The 27,000-nt window shown below is 35.3% G+C and overlaps 1 long non-coding RNA gene across 2 annotated transcripts in view; it reads left to right on the plus strand.

Moving 5' to 3' along the window:
- Positions 1-6,771: 6,771 nt before the first annotated feature.
- The window catches only part of LOC125933834 (uncharacterized), a 45,737-nt gene continuing 25,508 nt past the window's right edge, over positions 6,772-27,000 (plus strand). The window contains exons 1-3 of one of the 2 annotated variants that reach the window (XR_007461111.1): positions 6,772-7,146; positions 10,050-10,246; positions 16,237-16,403. This is a non-coding gene — a long non-coding RNA (uncharacterized LOC125933834). The remainder of the gene's footprint in view (positions 7,147-10,049; positions 10,247-16,236; positions 16,404-27,000) is intronic. The other variant, XR_007461110.1, reaches the window with a different exon arrangement.

Below are 27,000 nucleotides of genomic sequence, written 5' to 3' on the forward strand. Positions count from 1 at the left end.
AAGTTTGGATAAAACAAAGTAAGGTTTTGGGTTTTACAAATAAAAATGTAGGAATTTCTGTTATGTAACAAAAGTTTAGTGTATTTCTGGACACAAGAGATCATGTGATTTGTATCCTTCCAGAGATGTAACTGGCCAAATAATTTTCTGCAGAGAAAAAAATAAAAGGCTATCACATACTTCTCTTGAAAGTCCTAATCTCTATTTTGACATTGTCTAGATTCTGCAAGAACACAGATTTAGACCACTTGCTATGGTCAAAGGACTTTCTAGCAGACCTCTATCAATCCCAGTGGAGGTATCAACCCTTCTTCCTATAGAATTACTGAATTATTCCTATTATAGAATTATTCCTGTAGAAATGTGAAGATGAAAGAAATTTTAGTACGAATGCAGTTCAGCCATTTCAGTTTACAATATAAGAAAACTAATACTCGGAAGAAAAAGAAACATTTCAATAGTGGAACTTATTTAACCTTTAAAGGAACATTATGGAATTTATATTATTACCCTATTGTCAAAAATATAATGTTCAAAGTGTTTAAAAAATTTTCCATGGGTCTCTCAGCCAGATGTCAATGCATTTCAAATTCAAACATTATAATGGATCATTTCATTCTCAATACCACAGCAATATGAGAAAATGTAGTGGGTGCAAGGTTAAACTCTCCTGATACATTTTCAGTAATTTTCAGAGCCTGTACAGGGGGATGTTTATTGCAGTAGATTAAAAAATATAATAGAAATAAATGATATATATTTATATATATCATAAAAGAAAAGAAAATAATGTATTTTGTTTGAATTTTCCTCTTATCCCTACCTCATCTCATACTCTTACCTTAGTGCAGAGATAGGGAAAAAAAATTGCAAAAAGTTACCTCAGTCATAAAGAGTAAGATGTATTGTAATGGGATGTTTTTGATTACAAAGAACATCTGAGAGAGTTTTTAATTAAAATTCATTGTAATGACTAACGGAGCCATGGGAACAAGAGAGATTGTGAAGACAGGCAGTAAATTGGAGAAGGTGGTGTGGTTTACAAGAGAACTGTGCTCCTATTCAAGTTTTCCCTTTAACTTGCTCTATGACCCTAAATAGTTATGGAGGACCAACCCAATGCAATAACTAAGGATTTTCAGCTCTTGCGTTTATGTCTTTGGGTAATCCTCTGCCTTTGGGGCCAGGCGGGGGGGGGGGGGAAGGGGGGAATCTGTGACTTGCTTCTAACTAACAGTATTTGCCAAAGGTGATGGGATGGATTTACACTGTATAAGACTTGGTTTTAACAGACTGAAACAAGAGACTCTTCTTGTGGCTCAGTAAACTAAGTGGCCATGTTGGAGAATCACATGTGGCAGAGAACCATGGACAGCCTCTAAGAACAGGGGAAAAAAAAAGAAAAATAAAACAAAACAAAACAGTGTCCTAGAAATATAGCTATGAGGAAATGAATTCTATCAACAACTTGAATGAGCTTGGAAGGAGAATCTACTCCAGTATAGCTTCTTAAGGAGAAGGCAGGCTGTGACACCCTGAGCAGAACACCCAGCTATGCTATGCCTATAGTCCTGACCTATGAAGACTGTGATATACAAAACACATTCACGGTCATTTGTTATGCAGCAACAGAAAACTAACACAGGGGTTTACCCTAATTTCTTTAGGACTGAGTGGAAATACTGCATGCATTTTTAATACTTATTTTTTCTAAAATGTGTCTTGGTTGTAGGAGTCTAGAATTTAAAGGTTGTACTCTGAGAAGTCAATGCTCTCATTTAAGCAAGAAGATTGTGAGTCTGAAATAGAAATCCATGAAGGCATGTATGGTACAAGAACCAAAAAAGGGCTGAAGTTTAACTCTGTGTCACCTCCTATATGGGGTTCCTGATTTAATGACCTCTTTAAAGTAGTCTGAATATGGAGTTCCTGGGTGGTTCAGTTAGTTAAGCACCCAACTTCAGCTCAGGTCATGATCTTGCAGTCCGTGAGTTCAAGCCCCACGTCAGGCTCTGTGCTGACGGCTCAGAGCCTGGAGACTGCTTCAGATTCTGTATCTCCCTCTCTCTCTGACCCTTCCTTGCTCATACTCTGTCATTCTCACTCTCAAAAATGAATAAATGTTAACAAAAATTTTCAAAGTAGTCTGAACAGTTTCTCTTGGAGCCAATAGGCCGATTTCCTAAGTAGACACAACTATCCATTATCCCTGAACTGTGGGAAAGTGTCCCAGAGACCTCAGGGAGGTATGTCTGATTGCTCTGGTAGATGATCCTCCTAAAACTGACAGAATACTGCATCCTTAAATACAGAGTTAAATGCATTTAACCTTCCTCCACCAACATTAGATTCAATCTTCAAATTCTAGGATAACTAGCAGTGCTTATAGATTTGTTCAGGTCTCCTTAATGCTATAACCCAAACACAACAATCACTGTACATCCGAAACCATAAGAGGAGACTGTATTCTGCTTTTACAAGGACTTCCTCCTACAAAGTACACAAAGCTGAAGTACATTTTTTTTTTTTTTAGGTCATAGAACAAAACCAGAACGTGCAGTTTTAATTAATTTAAAGAATTCTCGCTCCACACTTACTATTTGGTTTATTGTTTAAAAAGATTGGAATAGGATGTGTTTTCCTACAATTAGGAATGATTCTTTTTCAAAAGCAAGGACTCATGAAATACCAGTTTGCTTCTTTATGGCTACCATTTTATATTTTTATTATTATATTTTAATAACATATATATCTTATTTGTATTTTTAATCTGGCACACTTATGATGCCTCAGCATCTCCCATGAAGAAAGTTGAGAAAACCAAACATTTTGTTGTTGAGAAACGTGAGCTACTATATACAATTTTCTGTTAAACTAACATGAGTGGGGCACCTCGGTGGCTTGGTCAGTTTAGTGCCTGAGTCTTGATCTCAGCTCAGGTCTTGATCTCAGTGTCATGACTTCAATCACCATGTTGGGCTCTGCACTGAGTGTAAGGTCTACTTAAAAACCACAATAGCAACATGAGTGAAACATAAGCACCTACTCGTTAGGAATTTCTTTACTTTCAAGTAAGTATGCTAATTTAATAAAGACCTCTCACTAGGTCATTAAATGTTATCTAAATATCTTCTCTGCTTTCTTGCCTTTTCTGTTCTGCCCTCTTTAATCTTGCCATTCTGCCTCCAAACATGCTGGGCCTGAGTTCTTATAAAATGCATGTAATTTAAACTTTGCTTCTCTTTAATAATCTCTGGGGATGTTGGAAAAAGCAAAGTTTTATACATATTAAAACTAAAATGTGAACTGCCAGTTTGGAATGTTGACAAGAGTTGGTAAAGTTATGTGAGGGTAGGAAATGGGTTTCCTTCCTGAAAGTTTAATTTGGTGGTATTTTCTGGAAGGTGCCTGGAGCACTTGTTAACATTCATAACATGCTAACAAGATTTATTTTCATAGAGAATATAAATTGGGCAGGAGAAAGCTTTGTGAATGAACAACAGACTGGTATGGAGAAACGCAGGAATGTGGTTTTACCTACTGCCCTTCCTTTTTCAAACATGCATGGACACCTTCATGCCTGAGCCCTTCATTTTCTCTCTTTCCTCTTTAGTTCTCTATTTCCCTTCTAGCCTCCATTTGTATTCCTTTTTCCCAAAGCCTTTTAGTGTATACTTCAACACTATCCAACACTGTACATTTCTGTCTATCCTAACAACACTAGTATCTTTTTTATTATTATTATTAATTCAACACATTTAAAATGATCATCATATACTATAGTTCCTTAACACTTAAAAATTCAGTGTCTCTATCAATCTGAATTATACTTTAAGCACAAATATTTCATCAAAATATATTTGTCATTTTATTTTTAGTTATTTATTATATGAAGCATATGTGTATGGGTGTGTGGTAAGATTAAAAACAATCAGATCACCATTACTGGATATTTCATTTATAACTTTCACTTAATTGCAAAGTTAATATTGTAAACATGTCTAATATTTGTGTGCCATTTATTATTTTTACGTCATTGTGTTTTTATGAACGTTTCACCGGCTTTGTTCTTTGAGTTCAGAGTATTTGCAGAGCACTGGGTCACTGATCATTTCTGATCAAGTCAACAAGTATCCTCATCTTCTGAAATAGTCTCAAGAGCTGAGCAGTGAATTCAGATCTAAATCTCACTTTTATTTCCAGTTTTACCTTGTTGCTAGGAGTATTCAGCTTCATTTTCAGAAATTATATAAAAGAAAGCCAATTTCATGGAGAACTTTGCAGAACCATGACTATAACTCAAACATGAATTACAGATTTTATATATTTCTTATGGTCTCAGGAACACATTCACTTGTTCCTGAAATTCCTGTTTTATAGGGAGTTTTTAGGGGACACGGTTTATTTTCAGCTGCTTAAGAAACTAACACTGAAGATGCAGATACTTTATAATTGAGATACTTCTTGAGATTTGCACTTCAAAACATAGCCACACAAAATAAAGCACATTTTATAATCACTAACCACTTTTGAAATTGAGAATTCATTTTCTGGCAAGAGCTGTGTAATTTTTAAAAATCTATTATTTCTTCAAACCCAGGGCAGTTCAGCAAAGAGAAATAAGAATAGTTTTACAGTGCCATCTGTTTAATACACATGTTCAGTTTGAATCTAAATATGTGGCTTTCTGTAAACAATTGAACAAAGTTTCTTTTTATTCTTTGGAAAAAATTTTGTTCGTATCAATGTTGATCTTTTCCATTCAATTTCAAAATAATACATCTTAACTGAAGAAACCATGACTTTTGTAACAGTAAAAAGAGCAAAATAATATTTATATTAATTCCCATTTCACAGAGGCCAGATCATGGACCCAGAGCCAGACTGCCTGGATTATAATCTCAACTCCACCCCTAGCCTCAGTTTGCTCATCAATAAAATGGAGTTGGTAACAGTGCATAAATAACAATGTTATTTTGAGAATGAGTACTGCACTCCCTGACATACCATAAAACCCAGCGAGTGTTACTAATACCATTATTATTAAAATCAAATTACTTTTTAATTGCATAACGTTTTGTGATAATTTTATGATGTCATTTTAATTTTTTTCACATGGAAGTGAAAAAAATACACTACATTATTTAGGCTTATTGATAAATATGGTAGTAATTAAATATCTACAGATATACATCTAAGTTAAAGCAAAAGTCAGTAAGTATTGGGGCACCTGGGTTGCTCAGTTGGTGACAGCTCAGAGTCTGAAGACTGTTTCCCATTCTGTGTCTCCCTCTCTCTCTGCCCCTCCTCTGCTTGTGGTCTCTCTCAAAAATAAACATTAAAAAAAATCAGTAAGTATCAGAATTTCCCATTTTTCCTTACACATATAAATACTTGTAGAGAACTTAAAGGTCCAGGCCTGTGTATCCCATAATGAAACAAGAGGCATTTATAACTCACTTTTTCTCCCACTAACAAAAGCAAATAAATACACATAAATGTGCATATCAACACAAATGTAAGTACAGATATTTCTCAGTCTGCACTGTATTTTAGTTTATTTTTCCTCCGCTGTCTTTTTCAGTATCCTTCAAAAAGAGTATCTATTACAGCACACCCATTAGTTTATTTGTGCTAGCATTTATATGGGCTAGCATACTCAAGAGACTCTCAGAGTATCTTCAAAGGGTAAATGACAAGTATTTACTGGCTGTATTTATATGTCAATAAATGAATATCATCCGTTAAATAATTTAAAAGAGGAAAATAGGAAAAAAGAATATGGAAGAGAAGGTAACTATCATTCAAGGGTATGCTTTAGAAGTAAGGAATTATCTAGGGAATACAATGTTATTTATAACTTAAAGCACATGGGGCAATCATTTAAAAAACCAATATCTGAAAGGCATTAATCTATAATCATGCTAATACTTTACCATTCTTTGTTAAGAAATTACTGCAATGCTCCCCATATATGGTGATATCTAATGAGTCACTTCATACTTTACAATTATGAAAACACTTAATTTTAGTTTTAAATAGACTAAAGTACAAAAAGAAATATCATTGTATTAAATTTTGTATGTAAACTGTAACCTAGATTTTTGGAGCAAACAAAAAGATCTATGCTTTCATCACTTAGTCTCTGTGCCTTAGTTTCATTATGTATAAAGAATCATATAAAATCATATTTAATGCCCTTTCCACTGCCAAACTTCCAGTTCTACATGTTATTTTAAAATAAGCAAGAATTATATATTTTTTATGATACCTAATATGTTCTTTTTGAAATTTAATGAAGAGATACTGGCTTTTTTCCTACTACCGAGAGAGGGGTCCACACCCTCTTGTTCTGAGTTTCCCTCATAGCTTTCAGGGAAACTTTGACAATGTCCAGAGCCCTTGATGTCCTACAGATGAAGGAGGAGGAAGTCCTGAAATTTCTTGCAGCTGGAACCCTCTTAGATGGCACCAACCCTGACTTCCAAACACATCAGTACATCTACAAAAGGGCCGAGGCTTCTGGTGTTTACTGCTCCCAACAGTGACCAATCAGCCTCTCCAGAGGCATCTTGGGCCTACCATCGCTCCGTATAACATACTCTCCCCCACCCGTGTGGACCCAGCCATCCAGAGCAAACACAGGGAGCTCACCGGGCGAGCCTGAGGAGGCCGTGGCGGCCAGGAAGTTCTGCGCATGTGCGGTCCTGGCTCCCGTGAAAGCTTACGGGAAGTCTCGCGTGATCTCTACATCCAAAGAAATCCTGAAGAGCCTGACGAGGAAGAGCAGGTCGTTGCTGGAGAGGGTGTGAGCAAGCGGGAATTTCAGGCTGAATGCACAACCCCAGCTGCAGCGATCGTTATGACTCAGCGGGAGGTGGCGGTGGGGTCTGAAGGTGCACGTGGTGCCCGCAGCCAGCCGGCAGTTCCATGCTGAGGCCTGGTCTGTAGCTTCCACTACCAGGCCGGAGTTGGGGGCGAACTACTGACCGGTCTGAAGCTCTTCTTCCACAGACTCTAAACGCAAAGTGGACATAAGGTCGACGGAAAATAAACAGCTTGATAGAAAAGGAAAAAAAAAATCTAGAATCTTCGCTCTAAAGAAGAGAAAATAGACGGTAATTCTCTGGATATAGGCCCTGTAGGGTATGCTGTCAGATTTTAAATTCTTATCTTCATAATCATGATTGTGAACAGCCTAAAGAAAGCGTGCAATACAGAATTCATTATTAATTGTAATATCTTGTAGAATATAATTAATCTAAATTGATCTGTGATGAAGTCCTGAAATATATTGAGGGGTGAAATCAAGTTTGTTTCTTTCAAAATTAATAAGACCTTATTGGATGGGAGAGCTTTGGAATAATTTCTTTAAGAATACATTTGGGAAAGACTTCATCAAATTTCCCTGATTAAATTAGATTTGGACTTTAAAATCATGATTTGAAATCAGGAGCTTTCTGATGGATTTGAAAGAATTAAGATTAATGTATCTATGAAAAATGGAATAGTCCTGAAGACTCTGGAGGGAAGCAGGCTATTTAAGTATTTTTTCTGCTTTGTTGGAGTCCTCAAAATAAATATGGAAAAAAGCCAAACAATAAGAGGTGGAGGAGTTTCATTAGGATTAGGCACTGAAAGTTGTCAGCAGAGTCTGAAGTATCAGAATCTGTCCTTGCCAGAAAAATAATGACAAGAGCAGTTTAGACCTCTAAATAATCTACATATTTTGTGAAAAGAGAAGGGAATTAATATTAAAGTGAGTGTTTTGTGAGATTGTAGGGAAGATTCTGTAGCAAGTTAAAAATGAATTTGTCATAGGTAATAGGAAAGAGAAAAGAGATTTTGCGAAAGAAGGGGAAATAAAGGGTAAAGATATAACAAAAAAGTAAAGAAGATGTCAGGTGAGACATGCAAATATAGATAGGGGAAGCAATAAATTGACATAGAGTTTAAAAGAGAATCCACTGAAACAGAAGAGTGAAAAAATAAACCCCCATTATTTCAATGAAGGGCCAGAAAGTGGGCAAATAAAGGTGCTAAACTCTTGAACACATTAAAATAAATTTCCACCTTGTTTCTTATGGTAGTTTTGAGAATAATTTTCACTAGTTGTTCCTTAATCCCAGGCAGTAATTTCTAAATTCTGGCAGGTAAATGTTTAACAATCCAGTAAAGTCTCTGATATCAGATGGAGTTCTTAGCAAAATTGCAGGGTATGTTAAATGAGGATAATTAACAATTTACACTGAATTATAAGTAATCCTTTTGCTGACTGAAGGTGTTTGAGGAGACCAAGAACTGAAGACGTTTAACAAAGTAATGGGTGACTTCACCCAAGGCTCTGGCACAAATTCAAATTAAAGGAAACAAATAATACTCATGCCTGAGGTAGCTGAGCTTATGCTAAACTGTCAGCATATGTCTGCAAAAAACAAAATGGGAATGTAAATAAATAGATAACAAAATTTTGACATTAGACATTCACTTAATTTTTGATCAAAAAGAGTTTGTGAGTTCACTGTAATATAGAACTTTGAACCCATGATATCAATTTTGTCACTAAAATGAGAGTTTTACTAAGTGAAATCTGTCTCCCTAAAAATATGCACTATTAAATTATTAGAAATATAAGCTTAATAGGATAATGAAAATTTCTCAGGTTTGTAGCATTTCTACTGTGTTCCATTTGGTGTTTATATCAGGAATAAAAATAAGCACTAGTATGTATTTTCAAGAAGGAAAATCCAAAATTATAACTAATAAAAATCATTAGTTGAATCAAATAGGAAATCAGTATTATATATGTATCAAATATGTTTTTATGTCTTAATGTCACTTTTTCAAAGATTTTATTTTTTAAGTAATCTCTACACCCAATGTAGGGCTCGACCTCATGACCTCGAGGTCAAGAGTCATAGGCTTCATCGACTGAGCGAGCCAGGCACCCTATATATCTTAATATTATATGAAGACTTTCTATTGATTAGGAAAGAATGCCTAGGCCAACATTTCAGTGATGATTTAGCATCATTATGTAGAAAGGCAAATACATGGTTTGGAATAAGACAGAGCTGGGTTCGAATGCCAATTCTATTAGTTACTTTCTAGGTTAAGTTTGAAAAATTATTTCCTTCCTCCGAGATAGGGTTCCCTGTTTCTAAAATGTTGTCAAATGCCTAATCATAAGAGTGTTTTGAAGATTGTATTAAATTAGGTAGTGAATGTAACAATCTAGTATCCCACTATGCATGGAATAAACATTAAAATGAAAAGTATGATCATTATGATTTCATGAATGAGTAACGCCAGCCGCATTCCAATGTAATCTCACAACCTTCTTAGCCCCTCTTTTAAATATCCCAACAAGGAGGAAACATTTTCTTAGTGATCCTCAGGTCCCCCACTTGCACCCAGGCTCCACCAAAGTCTCTTGATGTCTGCCATTGCCTGAGGAACCCATGAAGTTCATCTCCAAAAACTTAGTCACACTTTGTATTGGTGATATTCATTTATTTGGCCAATTCTTGCAACTTCAAGGTTTCAGAAACCTACCCAATGTTGTCAGCTGCATCCCTTAATCTTTGCTTTCCATTTAGCACTTCTCTTTTCTGAGATACTGTTGTTTTATAGGAGGAAAGTAAGCCATAAACTCTGTCAAGTAAAAAGGAAAGGTTAGAAGGATTCTCACCCAGCACCCATATCAGTTACCCTTCTTCCATTATCTGACTAAAAGTAGTTTTATCTCTTATCCTCATTTTGGTTCATTTCATGAAAATCTGAATTGCTATAAAATTTGTTTTTGTGTGTGTGATAAATATGATTTGACACATATAATTCTTTATATCAAATTAACTATGCAAGTTACAGATAACCAAAGGAAATGGGAAAGATAAGAAGTTTGTGATGGCATTATAAAATCTGTATGAAATAAATGCAAATGTTGACAAAGTTAGACTTCCATGTACAATATTTGCTTTATCATGTTTCTCTTTAAGGTGTGTACCATCTTACTGTGTTCTGTTTTGTTGTACTCCTCTCTTCCACAGTGTCTGATAAAGTGAAGAGGTTTGTGTTTTATTGGAGCATGTGATTCTGCATACTTGTACTGAAGATGGCAGTGAATTTGTGGAAGCATATTGCAGATTACATGAGATTAACTACTTATTTCAACACACAGTGTCAGAATCCAACCTGTAACACATACAATACGAGTTAAATTCCAGAGGGAGATCAATGATGAAAGGTAAAAGCATTTTGGAATCATTAAGCAGACCAATTCTACAAGAGTGTTCCTAGAAGGGGTTGGGGAATATTTATTTTTATAAAGTTTCTACTTTTTAAAAGTTATTTTCTTATGCCTGATTAGGCACAATTATCTTGTCCTTTCCTAAACTCCAAAAGCATTCCTATGTGTACAGTGTCATTAGCTGTTGATCATATGCTCTCCTGTGCTGGCACTTTACTCTCCTCTCACAATGTTAATTAACTTTTCAAGTTAGATTTAAAATTTTCTTAAGGCAGGGGCAATGTATTATATTAATTTATTCAATAAATAATCTTGATAAAGGAATAACTAGGGAATATTCAAATGATACTGAAGTAAAAGCACACAAAAATAAGGAAGTTAATCAAAAATCAAAACAAGCCATTAATACTGTTCTTTCAACTTATGCTCTATGAAGGTATCATGTTAAAGAATTTGAGCAAAGGGGAAGGTAGAAAGAGCATGATAATGGAGGCAGATATGACTCCACAAACCCTGGTTTTGTTGCTTGCTGATTGTGTAATAATAGGGTAATTACTCTTTTGGGTAATTATTAATTCTCTTACTGGTATGATATATAGACTACTAGCATAGTCTCATTTTTCCCCCCACTGGGAACTTGGTAACAAAAATATGAATTAAATTTCTCTCTCAAAACCCATTGACTGTGTGTGAGCATATAGTAGATGGTAAATAAAAGCAAGTATTTTTTTCTACATGTTTACTTACTGCTCTGTAAGTCCTCATCATGGGGATGACTTAATGGGAAGAAATGATGCTTAAACAGATTTGGAACCTAGTAAAAATAAGAATTTCTGGATTAATTTGTTCATTTCCATAATAATGAGATATTAACTAAATCTATTTATTCAACCTAACTCACATTTTACTTATCAAGATGATGTTTGGTGTTTTAAGTGGTACAGGTTATGGAATTAGGTAATTTTTGATTAACTAGAATCATTAAAGTCTACTGATTTTGAGTTTCACAACTCATTGACAGTATAGTTCATTAACTGCTTGTTCCATAGAAGATCTATAGTCAATGAAGCATAATCTCCTACACACATACTTAGAAAATTGTACCCACCAGGAAGTGAGTTCCAGAGGTCCCATCAGTATCATCCATTCAGGATTGGTCTTCTAATAGTCAGATCAAGAGAATTAATAGATTAAGCCATGGATCCTTGAAAATTCCATTAGCTAAGCAAACTTATTTTTAAATTGCTGCTGACAGTTTGAAAAAAAAATAATTGAATTTTAAACACGAAGATGAGTAAAATTGAGGAAATAATTATTATTTTAATTAGTTATCTAATTGTGCATTATGAAAATGATGGTGTTGCTCTGTATAATTCTGTCATCTTTGTTATAATTCTATTTGAGGTATCCAATGTGTCTAAGTTGGATTACATCAGTTATGTGCAAACATCTTTTACCATTATTAAAGTTTATTTATTTATCTTGAGAGAGAGAGAGAGAGAGAGAGAGAGAGACAGCACAGGTGTGGGAGGGGCAGAGAGAGGGAGAGAGAGAGAGAATCCCAAGCAGGCTCTGCACTTTCAGCATAGAACCCAACGTAGGGCTTGAACTCACAAACCATGAGATCATGACCTGAACTGAAATCAAGAGTCAGATGCTTAACTGACTGAGCCACCTGGGCATCCCAACATCTTTTACCTTCATTAACACTTTCTTCTATTCAGCATCATTTACTTCACCTCAGAGGAATGCCCCATTTCCCTTAGTAACTGTTCAAACAAATTCACTTTACTTTTAAGGTACTGAGAGTCTGACCTCAGCTCACCTCTTCAAGCTTCTCTCCTGACCTCATCTCTGAGTGCCAGTTCCCACAAGCCTTAAAAAATTCCTTCATTTCTTTACATGTGCTCTGTTATCTCTCTCCTTCAGGTTTTTCCATACTTCTGCTATGACATTCTTTCCCTCCAAAATTAACCTGGCTAACTTGTACTCATCACTCAAATGTCAGCTTAGACATAATTTTCTACACTAGGTGCTAACCCTTGCTTGACCCCATAATTCTGAGACAGATGTTGTTCTTATGAGCTCCCATAAAACACTGTTCTATGTCCACACTAGTGTGTCATTGCCTGTTTAATTGTCTGTACCCCGCACCAGATGGTAGAACACCTTGTTCACCCTTGAATCCCCAGTTAACAGCACAATGCCTAGCACAATAGTAAAAAAAAAAAAAAAAAAAAAAAAAAAAATTGTCATAGAATGGATGAGTAAACTCACATAATTTTGGTTTGCTTATTTTACAGGGAGAGGAAAACCCTTGAATGGGAATGTGATTTTTAATTTTTAGTTCTACAAGACAATCTAAGAGCAAATAAGTATCACTTTATTGATTACACTTCTTACAAATGACTCAACTGTCCTTGTTTATATTGAACATCATTCCTAGGCTCAAAAATCATTCACAAGTAATAAAATAAGCAGAGACATAATTACAGCATAATGCTCAAATCTGATGAAGCTAGGAGATATTGGTAATTTAGACCTATGTGAAGTGCAAAAGCAGATTAGTGAGGCCTGCAGAGGATAACACAGATGAGAAACAAATTGTTTCACATTGTAGAAATTAAAATCTTAGAAATTGGAAGGGACAACTTTGGTGAAAGACAAGGGGGAGGTGGAGGGAGATGCTGAAAAGAGGAGGATTGTTTGAATGCTTTTTAATGGAGTGGATTGGGGGCCAGGTCCCCAATGACCCTTAATGTGACCTGGATACTCGCCCTTCATCTGCCACCAGTCTTAGGCAATGGGTTTAAGAACCTGAACCCGAAAAGTTTCAGAGCAGAGGTAAATAATAGGACAAGATAGAAGAACTGAAATCACAATGAATTATGTGGCCGCAACTCTCACAAGTACCCAAAATGCATGTAGGGTTCTTTCCTGCTCTCCTTATTTTCTTGCTTTTCTCCACACTCCCTCAACCTTGTCACAACAGAGTAGAGGATCCCTCTCTGGGGAAAGAGAATGGCTTTAAAAGATTGTCTTGCAGAAACTACAGTGTGGGGAGTGAGCCCCAAGGTAAAAACAGACAGTACAAATGATTTCACCACTTGACAAACTTGGTCCACCCATGGGGAATATTTGCAGGCAGTTTTTCAGGTATTTAATCTTACATATGACTTTCTTTAAACAACCTTCTAAAATAAAGGGGGAATAAAGCAAAAGAAGCCATGAGAGGCATTCAGCAGAGATAAATTTCAAAGAAAATTTGATCACCTATCAGAGAGATAAGACACTGCAGTGTGAAACAAGGATATGCTATTAAAAGAAATAAAATAAGAAATTTCAATTGGTAATTATAATTATGGAAGCTGCAATTTTACAAAAATTCATTAGAGAGATTAGAAGTTAAAGTTGATCTTTCAAAGGATAAAAGAAAAGAAAAAGTTGAGAAATAAGGAGGGAAAGTTAGAAGATTGAAGAAAAAATTGCTACATCTGATTAATGAGTTCCAAAGAGCCCAGAAGGGAGGAGATTTCTAGTGAAATAGTATGAGGACCTTTATTAGAACTCAAGAGTATAAAATTCTGGATGGAAATGGCCTACCAAGTCCAAATACAATGGACTGAAAAGTAGATGCATCATTAACATAATTTTGAAATTTTAGATCACCAACATTCGATAGTCAATTCTAGAATTTTGCAGGGTAAAAATAAGGTCATGGTAAATATTCAAGCATAGCATTAAATTACTCAAAAACATTGGGAATCAAGTTTGGAGCACTGGCTTCAAAAGTCTAAGATGAAATCATTTCTATCTTAAAACATTCAAATTACAAAAATCATAAGCCAAGGAAAAGAGTAAAATAAAAGTAATTTCAGACAACAAAACATCAAAATTTTATTCCTCACTCTCCCTTTCTTGGGAAGCTATTAGAAGATGTGCTTGACCAAAGCATGGAGACAAACCAGTAAATAGAAATGCAAGGGAGTTCCAAAATAACACAAAAGAGTGTAAAACTATAATAATAAATCAACAGATAATATAAAATATTATGAATGTTTATCAGCACATTGAAAATATTAATAAATAGGGAAATAAAAGCCAGCCCCTCTCCAAATAGTTTTTATAAGAGTTGAAAACAGTAGGCTCACAGGACAAAACTAATTTTTGTGTGTATATGGAACAAGAGAAATGGATAGCTGGGCTAATGCTGTGTTGTGTTATAAATTTGTGCTTATAATATGTGCAAGTATTAATAAATATAAAGTAAAATATAAAAATTAATTATAAACAAAATATCCTTGTTATTTTCCATTGTGTTTTCAAAGGAGGCAGAAGTGATTGAATGATAGAATGTCTTCTAAGAAAACCACAAATCTATGCATGTAATTGGAGTCCCAAGTACTCCATGCCTTGAAAAAACAGCATATTAACAAATAATAAAAATTAAATTTGCCAGAATGCTTTTAACTGTGATGTAGTTATTGGCTGGTAAAGTTTATAAGCCTTCTTTAACTTACTAATAAAATCTCCTTTGAATCGAATAATGTACTTTTGATACAGAGATTCCCTTGAATTCTGGAAGATTTAAATCTGATTCAAATTTGAAAACACGTATTGAATGGATTTTAAGCATAGCCAAACTAAATCTTGAATTTTCATCTGTTAATGATACATAAAAATCTGAAGCTTTCACACTAATTCTAATGACTTAAGACAGGCTTATATTCAGAAGTCTCATTTTTACATAACTTATCTTGGTTAAAATTCTGGGATATTTCTGTTAATCCAGAGCAGAGTACAATGGAGAGAATTTAAAGATGTAAACAACACTTTAAACTAGGAAAACCAGTTATGTGTTCTAAACCAAGGCAAATTATATAAAATTTACCTCTTTGTCCTCTTCAGCTCCTTGAAGGGCATTTGTGCATTTGTAGTAAGGCACAAGGATCCCTTCTTTCACAGAAAATAACCATCCTATGATAGAATTATACCACATACATTTCAGGATGATTCCGTGTTTGAAATTGGAATGTAACAAAGTCTAATAGGTTAAGGCAAATTCACTCAAACCAAAGGTATTTTGGACTTCCTCCATTGCATTAATTTGTATTATCAAAGAACAAGTTGAACCTATGTACTCTGTCCTGATTGAACCCTCCAACCCATTACTCTTTGCTCACTGAGTAAAGTATTTAATACTATAATAAGTGGCTTCTTGTATCTCAACATTACTTTAGAATGATGGCTGGTTTATTCAAGTGTGTGACAGAGACAAAAGATAGTTCTGAATGGCAATTGCTTTAATAAATAACTCAGATAAATAGATTTCATAGAAGCCACCCTACCTAGGACAATGGTTTTTGCTATTTTTTTTTCTCCAGCATAATACTTCCATAAACTCAGCTAGAGTAATTTCCATTTAATTAGCAATTATTACCAGTTAAGACACTTATATTTTAGGATTGTATGTGGACTTTAGAGAACTGCAAGTTGTTGTTGTTACTGAGTTGTTATTATAGCAGAAGAAACAGACAAATTAATGACAATTCATAATGTATGGTAATGGTAATAATGATTTTATTATATCAAATATATGACAAACTCACCCTCCCAGCTTCATTATTTGAAAAGAATGTCCATGAAGATGTTGGTATACCATGCTAAGGAGTTTGTATCTTATCCTTTCGTCTTGTCAGGAGCAAGTGCAATGGAAAGGGTTAGGATTTGAGTTTATGCTCTAATTGTCTCTCAACTATCTGTTTTCCCCTTATTTCCTTTATTAATAGAATTTCCCTGTCCTTTTATCTGGGCTAACAGCTGAAAAGACTATAGAGGACAATATTTCCTTCTTCCTTCACACAGATATACCTGTAAAATTAAATTCTTGACAATGGAATATGAGCAAAAAAGTGACGTGTGCAAGTTCTAAATCATGGCCTAAAAAAACCAGTTGTTAACCTCTACTCCCTTTCTTCCTTCCTGAGGACCTGAATGTTACTCTGGTCATGATCAGCCAGCTATAATCGTGTATGAGGGCTACACATGAGAGAAAAGTAGAGCAAGAAGACAGAGGGACTCTGCATCTGTGGAAAATTTTTGGAGAAGCAGCCTAATTCTTTCTGGACCATTCACCAACCCCTGAACTGTTATGGTGAGAAAGATCTTAATATATTTTTTCTTTAAATTACTGTATTTGGTAGTCTATTAGTTGTAGAAATTTAGTTTCCATCCTGTGCAATAGGAAGAAAAATGGTACCTGGTAATTAGGTGATTTTATAATAAAATCCTAAAGTATATGGCATCAGTTTAATAATCTTAAGCTGAACAGCAAGGATATAGATGCCACAGTCTAGAAGGTTTTAATTCTGGTTAGTAGTGAAAAACACTAAAGCATTCTATAACAATTTGGAAAGCAGATCATATTTCTATATAATCTACAGCTCTGGAAGTGGTTAGAAAATGTTAAAATATTCTTGGGTTTTTTGTTTGTTTTGTTTTGTTTTAGTCTTATAATGATTAGCAAGATATCATCATAAAATAATCAGACTAAAGCAGAAATGGCAATGGATATAGTTCTTCAATGGAAGATTCTGCCATGGCCTGCACTGTAAAGTGACTGGGAGTTTAATCATTAGAGGTTTTGCGGTGTTGGGATGATCAACTACTTTTCAACTGCAAACACCGGGGTTTATCAATGTGACCTCAAGCTTGTCTCACATCTTCTATTTAAATGTCCCTTGCTACGCAATAGGAATTAACTCTGTAGTAAATATAAGATTCAGGAAGTTCCAGTTTTACAGAGCATCTTGTTTCAAGGGGCATCAAGGGAATCCTAAATAGCCTGAAAGAGAGTGGGATGTTCTGAACACAGAGGTATAAGGCTTAGGAAATATGTGTAGATGAAGTATTTGGCTAAGGGCACTTGCATATAGAACTAACTGGAAGCATACATCTAGAAGCCTAAAAGATGGAAGTATGTTGCCAAAGAAACTATAATTCTGGCCTGAAAAAGTCTATGTCTTTTCAACCCCTCCCACCCAAAAAAAGTTGGGGACACCAAATCTGTACCAGGACAAAGTTGGGCAGGCCTGGGCAGGGCATATTCTCCAATGGCAACTATAGAGATGGAGTGACAACTCACTGTCCAAGCAGCGACAACTCAGGTTGCAGATGGTCTTAGGAGCTGCCAGAGAATGATTCCTCACAATGTCTGCCAAGCAGAATTTGATAACTACTAGAGAACAGTGACTGTTATGTGTTCCTCATTCTTTCAGTTTTCTGAGTAAAGGATTTAATGCAATTACTCTGCTCATACTCCACCATTGTAAATTAGGCATAATAGGAAGTAGATAAACCCATTTGTTGAAGTAAAGGATGCCATAATTTTAAGGAGCCACATCTAGGCCTGATGGAGTGGACTATTCCTCATCTAGAGATCGTGGATGGACCTTGAGCTGAATGGCAAACATGGATAGGATGTTGGGATGTCTTCCTGGAATGTGTGTGTATGTGTATGTGTGTGTGTTTGTTGAGGATATGCTTAATATATGAGAAGAAAGGTGCTTTTATGTTTATAGGAATTGGCTGAGGGAGAATTTTCCTTTTGAAATAAAATACTCGTCAACTAGAGATTGCATTCAGGTGTGGCCATGTGCGTACATTCTGGTCAATGGCAGGTGAAGGGAAGGTATGTGTACCCACTATAGGTCATGTCTGAAAAGGAAGCTGCTTACTCTTATTCTCTTTTTCTCCCTTCCTGAAATCAGAAATATACACAGTGGTGTGAATGAAATGACCTTCTAATGGATGGTGAACATCACATAGAAAGGTCCTGACTGGCTAGATTACTCTGTACTACCCTGTTTCTTGAGAGAACAGTGAATTTTTATCTTATCCAAATTGCTGTGATTTCAGATCTTCTTAACAGTAGCCTCTTTTACTAATCCCAGAGATGATAAATATGAGATTTACAGTTTAAGATGCTACCGCTGGCTGTGGACTGGATGACAGACTGGAAAGAGATAGAGAATCCAATTAGATGTCTAGAAATAGCCCTTGTGAGAAATGATGGTATAAAAATATAACACAATGACAACAGCAATGAAGATGAAGAGAGTGCTTTGACAGATATTGGAGAAGTAAAAGTGACCAGACATTTTTAACTAATTAAAGATGGAAGTTGAGAGATTAGAGTAAGTTTTAGATGAGTTCAAAAATTTTCAGTAAATGCCTACCATATGCCAGACACTTGGTTATTTTCTGTGTGCAAAAATAAATAAATAAATAAATAAATAATAAAAAAATAAAAATAAATGTAAAAAGCTTCATTGAAGACATTCATAATTTTGTTTACAAGATAAGAACAAACACATATACACATGAAAAAAATTAAGGCAGTATTTGTTTAATTACAAGAGTCAAAGATAGTCTAGAAAGGTTATAAGCTTTCAGCAGAGAAACTCATTATAGGAGGAGAATTCATAAAGAATGTTCAACTTAAGCTATTCCTAAAATGATGAATCATATTAATATAGAAAAGAGAATAGATGGAAAAGAGAGGCTAGCTGTGTTATTAGTGGTTAATATTAGCTATTCCAAAAGTTCCAATTTGAAAATTTATATTTAATTTGTCATAGATAATTTCCCATTTTTTAATCCATCAGCTTTTGTTTTGAATAGTTTGATAAAGTTAAAGAAAATACTGTTATTCTAATTAATACATACACACATTCCATCTCTAAGTATCCAGATTTCCATATTTTATCAAGTGTATAGGTTAAAAAGTAAATTATTTAATAGATGTGATGGGTTTAGGTTTAAGATTTAGCATGATATTTACTATCATCAAAGATTTCTAAAGGCAAAACTGTTATGTTTCCTTTATTCTAATTTAATCAGGATCTTGAAATCTTAATTACATTGTATTTTAAACACGTGATAATGTATACCATTTACTGAATGCTTATTATGTTGCAGGTCCTGTTTAAATGACTTCATGTGTATTCGCTCACTTAATGGAGAAACATAGAAGGAAGGAAAGTAGGAAGGAAGGAGGAAAGGGAGGAAAGGAAGGAGGGAGGAATGGAGGGAGGGAGATCAGTAAAAGTGTATTTCATAACACTAAGTGTTTTTTTTTTCAATTTTGTAAAAGTTGAGGATGACTGTTATTCTTTGTATTCTATAAGCAATTACACAATTGACATTGCTGAAATGTACATTCTGAAATGCTGCTAAGAGAGGAACATATTTATTGTGTTCAGTAACATTTTTTAATCACCTTTCCCATTGCTGACTGCTTCCTCTTAAGTTCCTCCTACAGTTTGCAGATGATCTGGTCTCGGTCTCTTTATAATCCCCCTCCCGAACTCTACAGCTCCATCTGTAATTTTTTTTTAAATTTTTTTTAAGTTTATTTATTTTTGAGACAGAGAGAGACAGAGCATGAACGGGGGAGGGTCAGAGAGAGAGGGAGACACAGAATCGGAAGCAGGCTCCAGGCTCTGAGCCATCAGCCCAGAGCCTGATGTGGGGCTCGAACTCACGGACCGCGAGATCGTGACTTGAGCTGAAGTCGGACGCCCAACTGACTGAGCCACCCAGGCGCCCCCTCCATCTGTAATTTATCTGTATTCACCTTCTACTTCTCCCTCTGTCTACTTTTCTATTTTTCTCTCTCCTGCCAGTTATGCTCTGCCCATACAAATATAAAATCTTTCTATATCTCCACTTCTCTAATTCAACCATTTCCCCCTTGGTGCTACCCCTCCCCCGGCCTATAATTTACTATACCAAATGCCAGGGTAAGCATCGGAAAGCAGATCTGACAGTGTTAGCATATACTTCAGAGGATTTGCAGAAAGGAAAAAAAGGCCAGTGAACATTTAGGAGTTAAATTTTGCATTTATTCCTCTCACAATTATAAGAGTGCTATGCAAAACTTCTGGAAATAAAACTCTTTTTATACCTTGAGGATTCAGTGTCCAGGGCATTCATAACATTAAAATAGTCTGACTATAGAAAGTTGTTAATAAATCCCTGAAGGTATATTCCATATTCTGGGAAACTGAGCACATACAATAGCAAGCAGTGTAATTCTGTCTGGTTCCAGTAATTGCACCAATTTGTTTGAAAGATAGAAATGTGCCCTTTACTTTAAGAAAAACGAAATTGAACATCCATATCCAGTGCCTGTAGCCAATTGACTTTGTTCATGAGAAATTCTTTGCAAAATGTGATATTGCCCAAAGTATCAGCACTGTCCACTTTGCTTTTGTAAATGCTCATTTTTTAAGTTTTTTTTCAGTTGAATTCCTTCCTCATTTGTTAATTTAGCAGACAGACATTTATGGCACCCCAAGATGTCCTATGCACTTTATCTGTTTCTAGGAATACAATAAGAATTAGCAATGGCTCTTAAATCAGTGAATTTACAGTCTACATGTATGTAAATATATAAGGATCACAACATGTAACAGAAGCCTTAGTAGAAATATACATACCTAAAGAAGATCCATTTTAGGAATAAGTATAGAGAACAGGGCATCTGGATGGCTCAGTGAGTTGAGTGTCTGACTCTTTATTTTGCTTCAGGTCATGATCTCAGCATTGCAGTTTCACACTGAGTGTGGATCTTGTTTAAGATTCTCTTTCTCCATATCTTTGCCCCCCCCTCAAAAAAATTTTTTTAAAGGAGTAAGTATAGGGGACCCAATGGAGAATTCCATGACCTGCTCTGTAACAATTCTAGCTCAAGAAAAGCTAAGACTCAAAGGCAGTTTCTTAAATTACTTCATTTGGCAAGGTTGAACCCAAAAAAATCTTTGATACAATCCATATAAATTTTTAATACTGAAATAGAAAGTAGTTTTAAAAGGCAAGGGAAGAATTAAGCTAAAAATGTAGAAGAAAAGTATTCAAAAGTTTAAGAGACATCTCATCTCTTTTTTAAAGTTTTTTTTTAACTTACTTATTTTGAGAGAGAGAGAGAGAGAGAGAGAGAGAGAGAGAGAGAGAGAGAGAGAAAGAGCACAAGTGGGGGAGGGGCATAAAGAGGGAGAGAGAGAGAATCCCAAGCAGACCCTGAACTGTCAGCAAAGAGCCTGATGTGGGGCTTGAAGTAATGAACCATGAGATCATGACCTGAGCTGAAATCAAGTGTTGGATGCTTAACCAACTGAAACACCAGGCACCCCAAGATGTCTCATCTCTTATCACCAAACAAAAAGGTGTCCTCAAATTCTGCAGTCTTTTCCAACCTTTGACTTTGTGAAGCCTTTCCTCCAAACTGTAAAAATGTTGCCTTTTCCTAGATAACTCTTCTTGAAATGCCTGTTCTATCATTCACTTTCTTTGTTGGCTCTTGCTGAGACTACTTTTCCATGCCTGTCATTAAATATAGTATCATAGTCTGATGATAGTATCTATACCCATCCTTTTAAATACTATCTTTATGACTATGGAATCTACCAGTTGCTTCCTACCTCCTACCTGGGAAATAGACCAACCCCTTACTTTTTTTTTTTTTTTTTTTTTTTTAAGAGAGGAAAGAGAGTGTGCTCATACATGAGCATGTGTGCATGCATATACCATACACACATGCACATGAGCAAGTGAGGGGTAGAGGGAGAGGGAGAGAGAATCTGAAGCAGGCTCCACACCCAGCATGGAGCCCAACGTGGGGTGCATGGGGCTCCATCCCACCACTGTGAAATCATGACCTGAGCCAAAATCAAGAGTCAGATGTCTTAATCTACTGAACCACCCAGGCACCGCCCCCCAGCCCTTACTTTTAAACATTTTACGTATGTCTCCAATAGGATATTCATAAGGCATGTCCCTACCAACCTGTTAAAAAAGAAATCCAATTTCTCCTTGCTTCTATATGTTTCATAAAGGGTTTCTTTAATAAATCTTTGATAACAACCAAATTTGTTTCCCCTCACTACAGTATATTGCATATTCCTCTGTCTTCCTTTCTCCCTAACACCAGCATTGTATAATCCAACATTGCCCTGCCTCTAATGTACTCCTTTCCTCTTGTGTGCACTCTGGTCTTAGCCTATTAATTTGTCCATGATCACTTATCCTCCAGATCCTCCCAGATGGTATTGTTAGACTGGTCTTACCACACCACAATGCAGATTGCATGACTCTCATATTTAAAAGAATTTAAAGACTCCTCATAGACTGTAAAATTAAATTAAATTTATTCCTATAAGTGTTGTGTTTAAACATCTTTTTCATGATGCATATTGAAACACTTTTCTTTTTTTGAGTCCTGTGATGCCACATATTCTTGTTTTTTTCTACTGAATGTGTACACATTCTCTTTTTATTTTCTTCACACACTCTCTCCAGATTATCCCCATTATTCTCATGACATTTAAGTTATCCATATGCTAAGAGTTCCAAATGTATATCTCTAGCCTGATTCCTCTAGAAAGCACACATTTAACTGCCTACTTGTTATTTTTATTTCAATGTCTTACCAACATTTCAGAACTAACTTCTCCAAAGAGAGCATTTTTTTTTACCTCTGAAATCTGTGTTCCTCCCCAGGTATTTCTTATCATAATAAATAACACCACTTTCCCACTTGCTGACATCAGAAATCCATATTTATTATTTGTTTTATTCTTCGATTTCATCCCCAAATGCAACTCATCAGCAGATTTATATTCGTATCTTCTGTCATCAATTCACTTTAGATCATCACCTGTTCTTGCTTGAAATATGACATCCTTCTAACTCTATGTTTTCATTCTTGTCACCTTCCACATTCTTCACAAGGCATCCAGAGGAATCATATTTGGATAGTGTCAACCTCTATTTATAATCCATTAATAGCTTCTATTGTGCATGGAGTAAAAATCAAATTTCTCAACATAATTTTTAGCCCTGCGTGATCTCGGTCCTTCTTACCTCTTTGGCCTCATCTCATGCTGTTCTCACCTACTGCCCTAATCCACTCTTTCACCAGATCCCAGATCTGGCGAAACATTTGCATATATTTGCCTGTGCATAGTGCTCCATTTTACCCATTCTAAAATAAGTCCTTCTCTTCGTTCAGCTCTTATCATAAATATCTCATTATCAGAGAAATCTTTCCTGAAAAGGTAAATAAGATAGTCAACCTTTTCTTAGTATCTATTTTAGATGCCAGTTGGTTCCCTTGGCACCCTTTATCACAGTTTGTAATTATTTAATATATTTATGTATTTATTTGCTTTTCTATTTCCCTACTCCATGTAAGCTCCCTGAGAACATATAGTTGGTCAGCCTGGAAGTCTAGGCCTGGAAGCTAATATGGTACATGGCACAACATGGTACATATTCAGAAACACCTGAATAAATAGATGAAAAACTCTATGTATCATCTCCCTTGTCTACTTGATATTTTTCATCATATCTAAACATATTTTACTTCTAGTTTATTGGTTTTACTCTTCCTGTTTCCTTTGAAGTCCCATTATGCTTTCAAAGCACCAAACTAATGGGGCTTTCTTGAAATGCCACTGTCCTTTCCCTAAAGCGCCAATTAACCAATTGTTTATTAAAGGAAATCTTTCAACAAATGGGATATAATTTATTTCTCTGTGAAATCTCATAGCACTTGAGGAAAGGGATCTTTTCGTAAGGAATTCTCATAATACATTACTATGGGTATAGAAATTGTGTCTGACAAATGTTATATCCTTTTATCCCATATCAGAATGCTATATTGTTCAACACTTGCTGAAGAGGAGTTTCTGGTATATATATGAAAACATTTGTATTTTAAAAGTCTAGCTTATAATAGTTAACTATTAACCTGTTAACGTGTTATGTTGACTTTGGGTTAGGCATAGGGCACATTTGAGACACTTAAGCTTTAATATTCTTGGTTTTATTTAGAAGTATCAAAAGAAAACATGAATAATTATTTCTTACATTTTTTATGAGTATGTATAAAACTTCTTGAGTTTTTTTATGAGTATGTATAAAAACATAATTTATAGTTATTAGAGAATCTAAACCAAAAAAAAACCTGCTCCTGCAAGATTCCTGGGGTTAAAACCATGTTAATTTCAAGTGCCATTGAGTATCTATAGAGCAGTGTTATGTTTGTGTGGATTGTATCTTTTTAAGGGACTGGAATTAGAAATGAATCCAGAATACATAGCCATCAATAAGTAACTCCTCAGTTGCTTCCTTCATTTACTGCAATCCAGTATAACACAAACCTTGAAAGTGGTAAGGATCCTAATTTGAGGTTAACTTAAACATTTTTATTTTTTTAAACATAGGCATTATTAGAATTGTTTTTCCTGGAATTTTTTCTGTGATGTAAACATGCTTATATTGTCTTCTAAAAAGCGAGGCAATCCTAAAACCTTCAAATACAGAGATTGGGTGGATTTAATTTATGAAATAGTGTGGTGCTTCATAACCCAGATCTAGTTACAACACTTTCTTCTATACATGAAAATCTGTTTTGGGGTGCCTTGGTGGCTCAGTTGGTTAAGCATTCAACTTCGGCTCAGGTCATGATCTCACGGTCCATAGGTTCAAGCCCCGCCTTGGGCTCTATGTGGACAGCTCGGAGCCTGGAGCCTGCTTCAGATTCTGTGTCTCCCTCCCTCTCAGCCCCTCCCCATTCATGCTCTGTCTCTCTGTCTCTCTCAAAGATAACAAATAAACGTTAACAATTTTTTTAAAAATCTATTTTGGAAATAGAGCTAAGAAATCTTTGCAATATAAATCATTTTTTAACTCAGATCTACATGTGTCATTAGTTGGAGGGAACATATTTTTAGCTCTTTGTACATAAAAAACATTATAGGCAACTATCATGGTTAAACTAAAATTTTTGAGAGATGCCATAAGTCAAAGAAGAGTGACCATTTTTTTATGAGCTAATATTTGGCAATGTTTGCTTATGAAACAAGACATCTTAAAAGAACCCATCCTATGATCTCAGAATGCAGAATATGTTTCTTCTTTGTCCAAGGCTAATAACTAAAACCCTTCATTACATAAGGTAAAATAAATCCATGGTTCAACAATTTGATCCAAACATCTGGGTGAAGTCTTAGCTTTCTCTAATTTGCAAGTCTACTATTTGATTTAATGGCATGTTACTTTATCTTATTCTGTTTGCTCATTAGGACTTTCTTTTTTTTTGGATGCATGCAGTGATTACTAATTATATGTAACCTGTTGACTTCTAGTCTTTTAAATTCTTTATTAGTATTATTTTCTTGTGATTTATTTTTTGTCTTTATTAATTTTCTTTTACCCCTTATGATTTTTTGTGAGTTTTGCTTATAAGCATCACTAGAAAACCTACATAATTATGCTTCTCATGTTTTTCATGGATGTACTTAAAAGCATAATCTAGAGTCATTCTAGAGAGCGTATACTGAAGGAAATACAGCAAATATGTTGCTTTTGTATTGTAACAATTGGGCAAAGTAATTGTTTCTCTTACCTCTGTTTCTTCTACAAATGTGTTTTAAGTATCAGAATCTATATCTGTCTGTCTAGGACACGCCTGTGGTTGGAGACTAAGTGAGAAATCAATTGCTAAAGAAGTCCAAATATTCAGCAGGAAAGATGAAACTCTAATATTTGAAAGAGTCCAGAAGACAAGTAGCTTTTCTTATATTTTTATTGATTTAATAGTTCTGATATTATCATTTTTATGATATCCTTATATTTGTTTAAGGCTTCAATACTCTTTGGTAAATTTGTTTTCAGGAATTTATCAATATCGCTGTTTTATAACCATAGCAGCTTTGTGTGCCTTTACAATATTCCCAACACTCTTCACTTCATTTTGGTCAAGGCTGCTAAAACATCAGATATATTGCTTTTCTAAAGCGATCTGTCTTCCATCTACAGTTTTCAGAATTAGTTTATTAATCCAGTGCAAGAGAGAGATGGCTTCCTGCAAGAGGAATGTGCAGTGGTAGAACATCTGCTGGGGGGTTAGGCAGGGGCCTGAGATTTGTGACTGTCTCAGGATGACTGCACTAGGGGGCAGGAGCGGGGGCGGGGGGAGCAACATCTTGCCCCCGCCCCCATTGCTAATCTGCTGACTGTAGATCAGGGGTCTGGGCGACAGGAATGCAGAGAGGTGATTCACGCGTGTGGGAACTAATAGTTTTCACTGCAGTTATGGGATCTGGAATTTAAAACCAGGTCATTATATATTGTACAGAACCCTAAATGTTTTGATTTTACAGAAGGAAGGCAGACTGAAATATATAAAAGCACAACATTTGAATGTAGTTTTCAATTCCATTTAAATTCCTCATTGGCAAAAGACCCTCAGTTTACTAATTTGTAAAATGTGTATAATAACATTTTTCCACATGGCTGTTGGTAATAAATGAAGTGATAATAATTAACTGCTTGGCATTAATAAAGCACAGAGAAGGCTCTTATGACAGGGACTCCATTATTGTTTTGATGTGGAGAGGATAACCTTGGATACTACCGCGTTAGGGATGTACCTTGTTTTTTATTTTTTTTCTTTCCTGTAGGCTATTGTACTAAGAAGAGTCTCATATGGTAGACTATTTACTAAAGAGGCTGGTAAGATGTTACTTTTTACTTTACTTTTCTTCTGAATATTCCACATGTGGGAATAATAGCAAAATGCAGACAAATAGGCATTGGGTCTTTGTCTACTTTGGATTTTCTATCAGTTAGTGTCAAAATAAGAAATAGATGGCACACCAGAAAGAGGAATGTTACATACAAAG

Source organism: Panthera uncia (genome assembly GCF_023721935.1).
Source record: "Panthera uncia isolate 11264 chromosome A1 unlocalized genomic scaffold, Puncia_PCG_1.0 HiC_scaffold_16, whole genome shotgun sequence".
Lineage (NCBI taxonomy): Eukaryota > Metazoa > Chordata > Mammalia > Carnivora > Felidae > Panthera > Panthera uncia.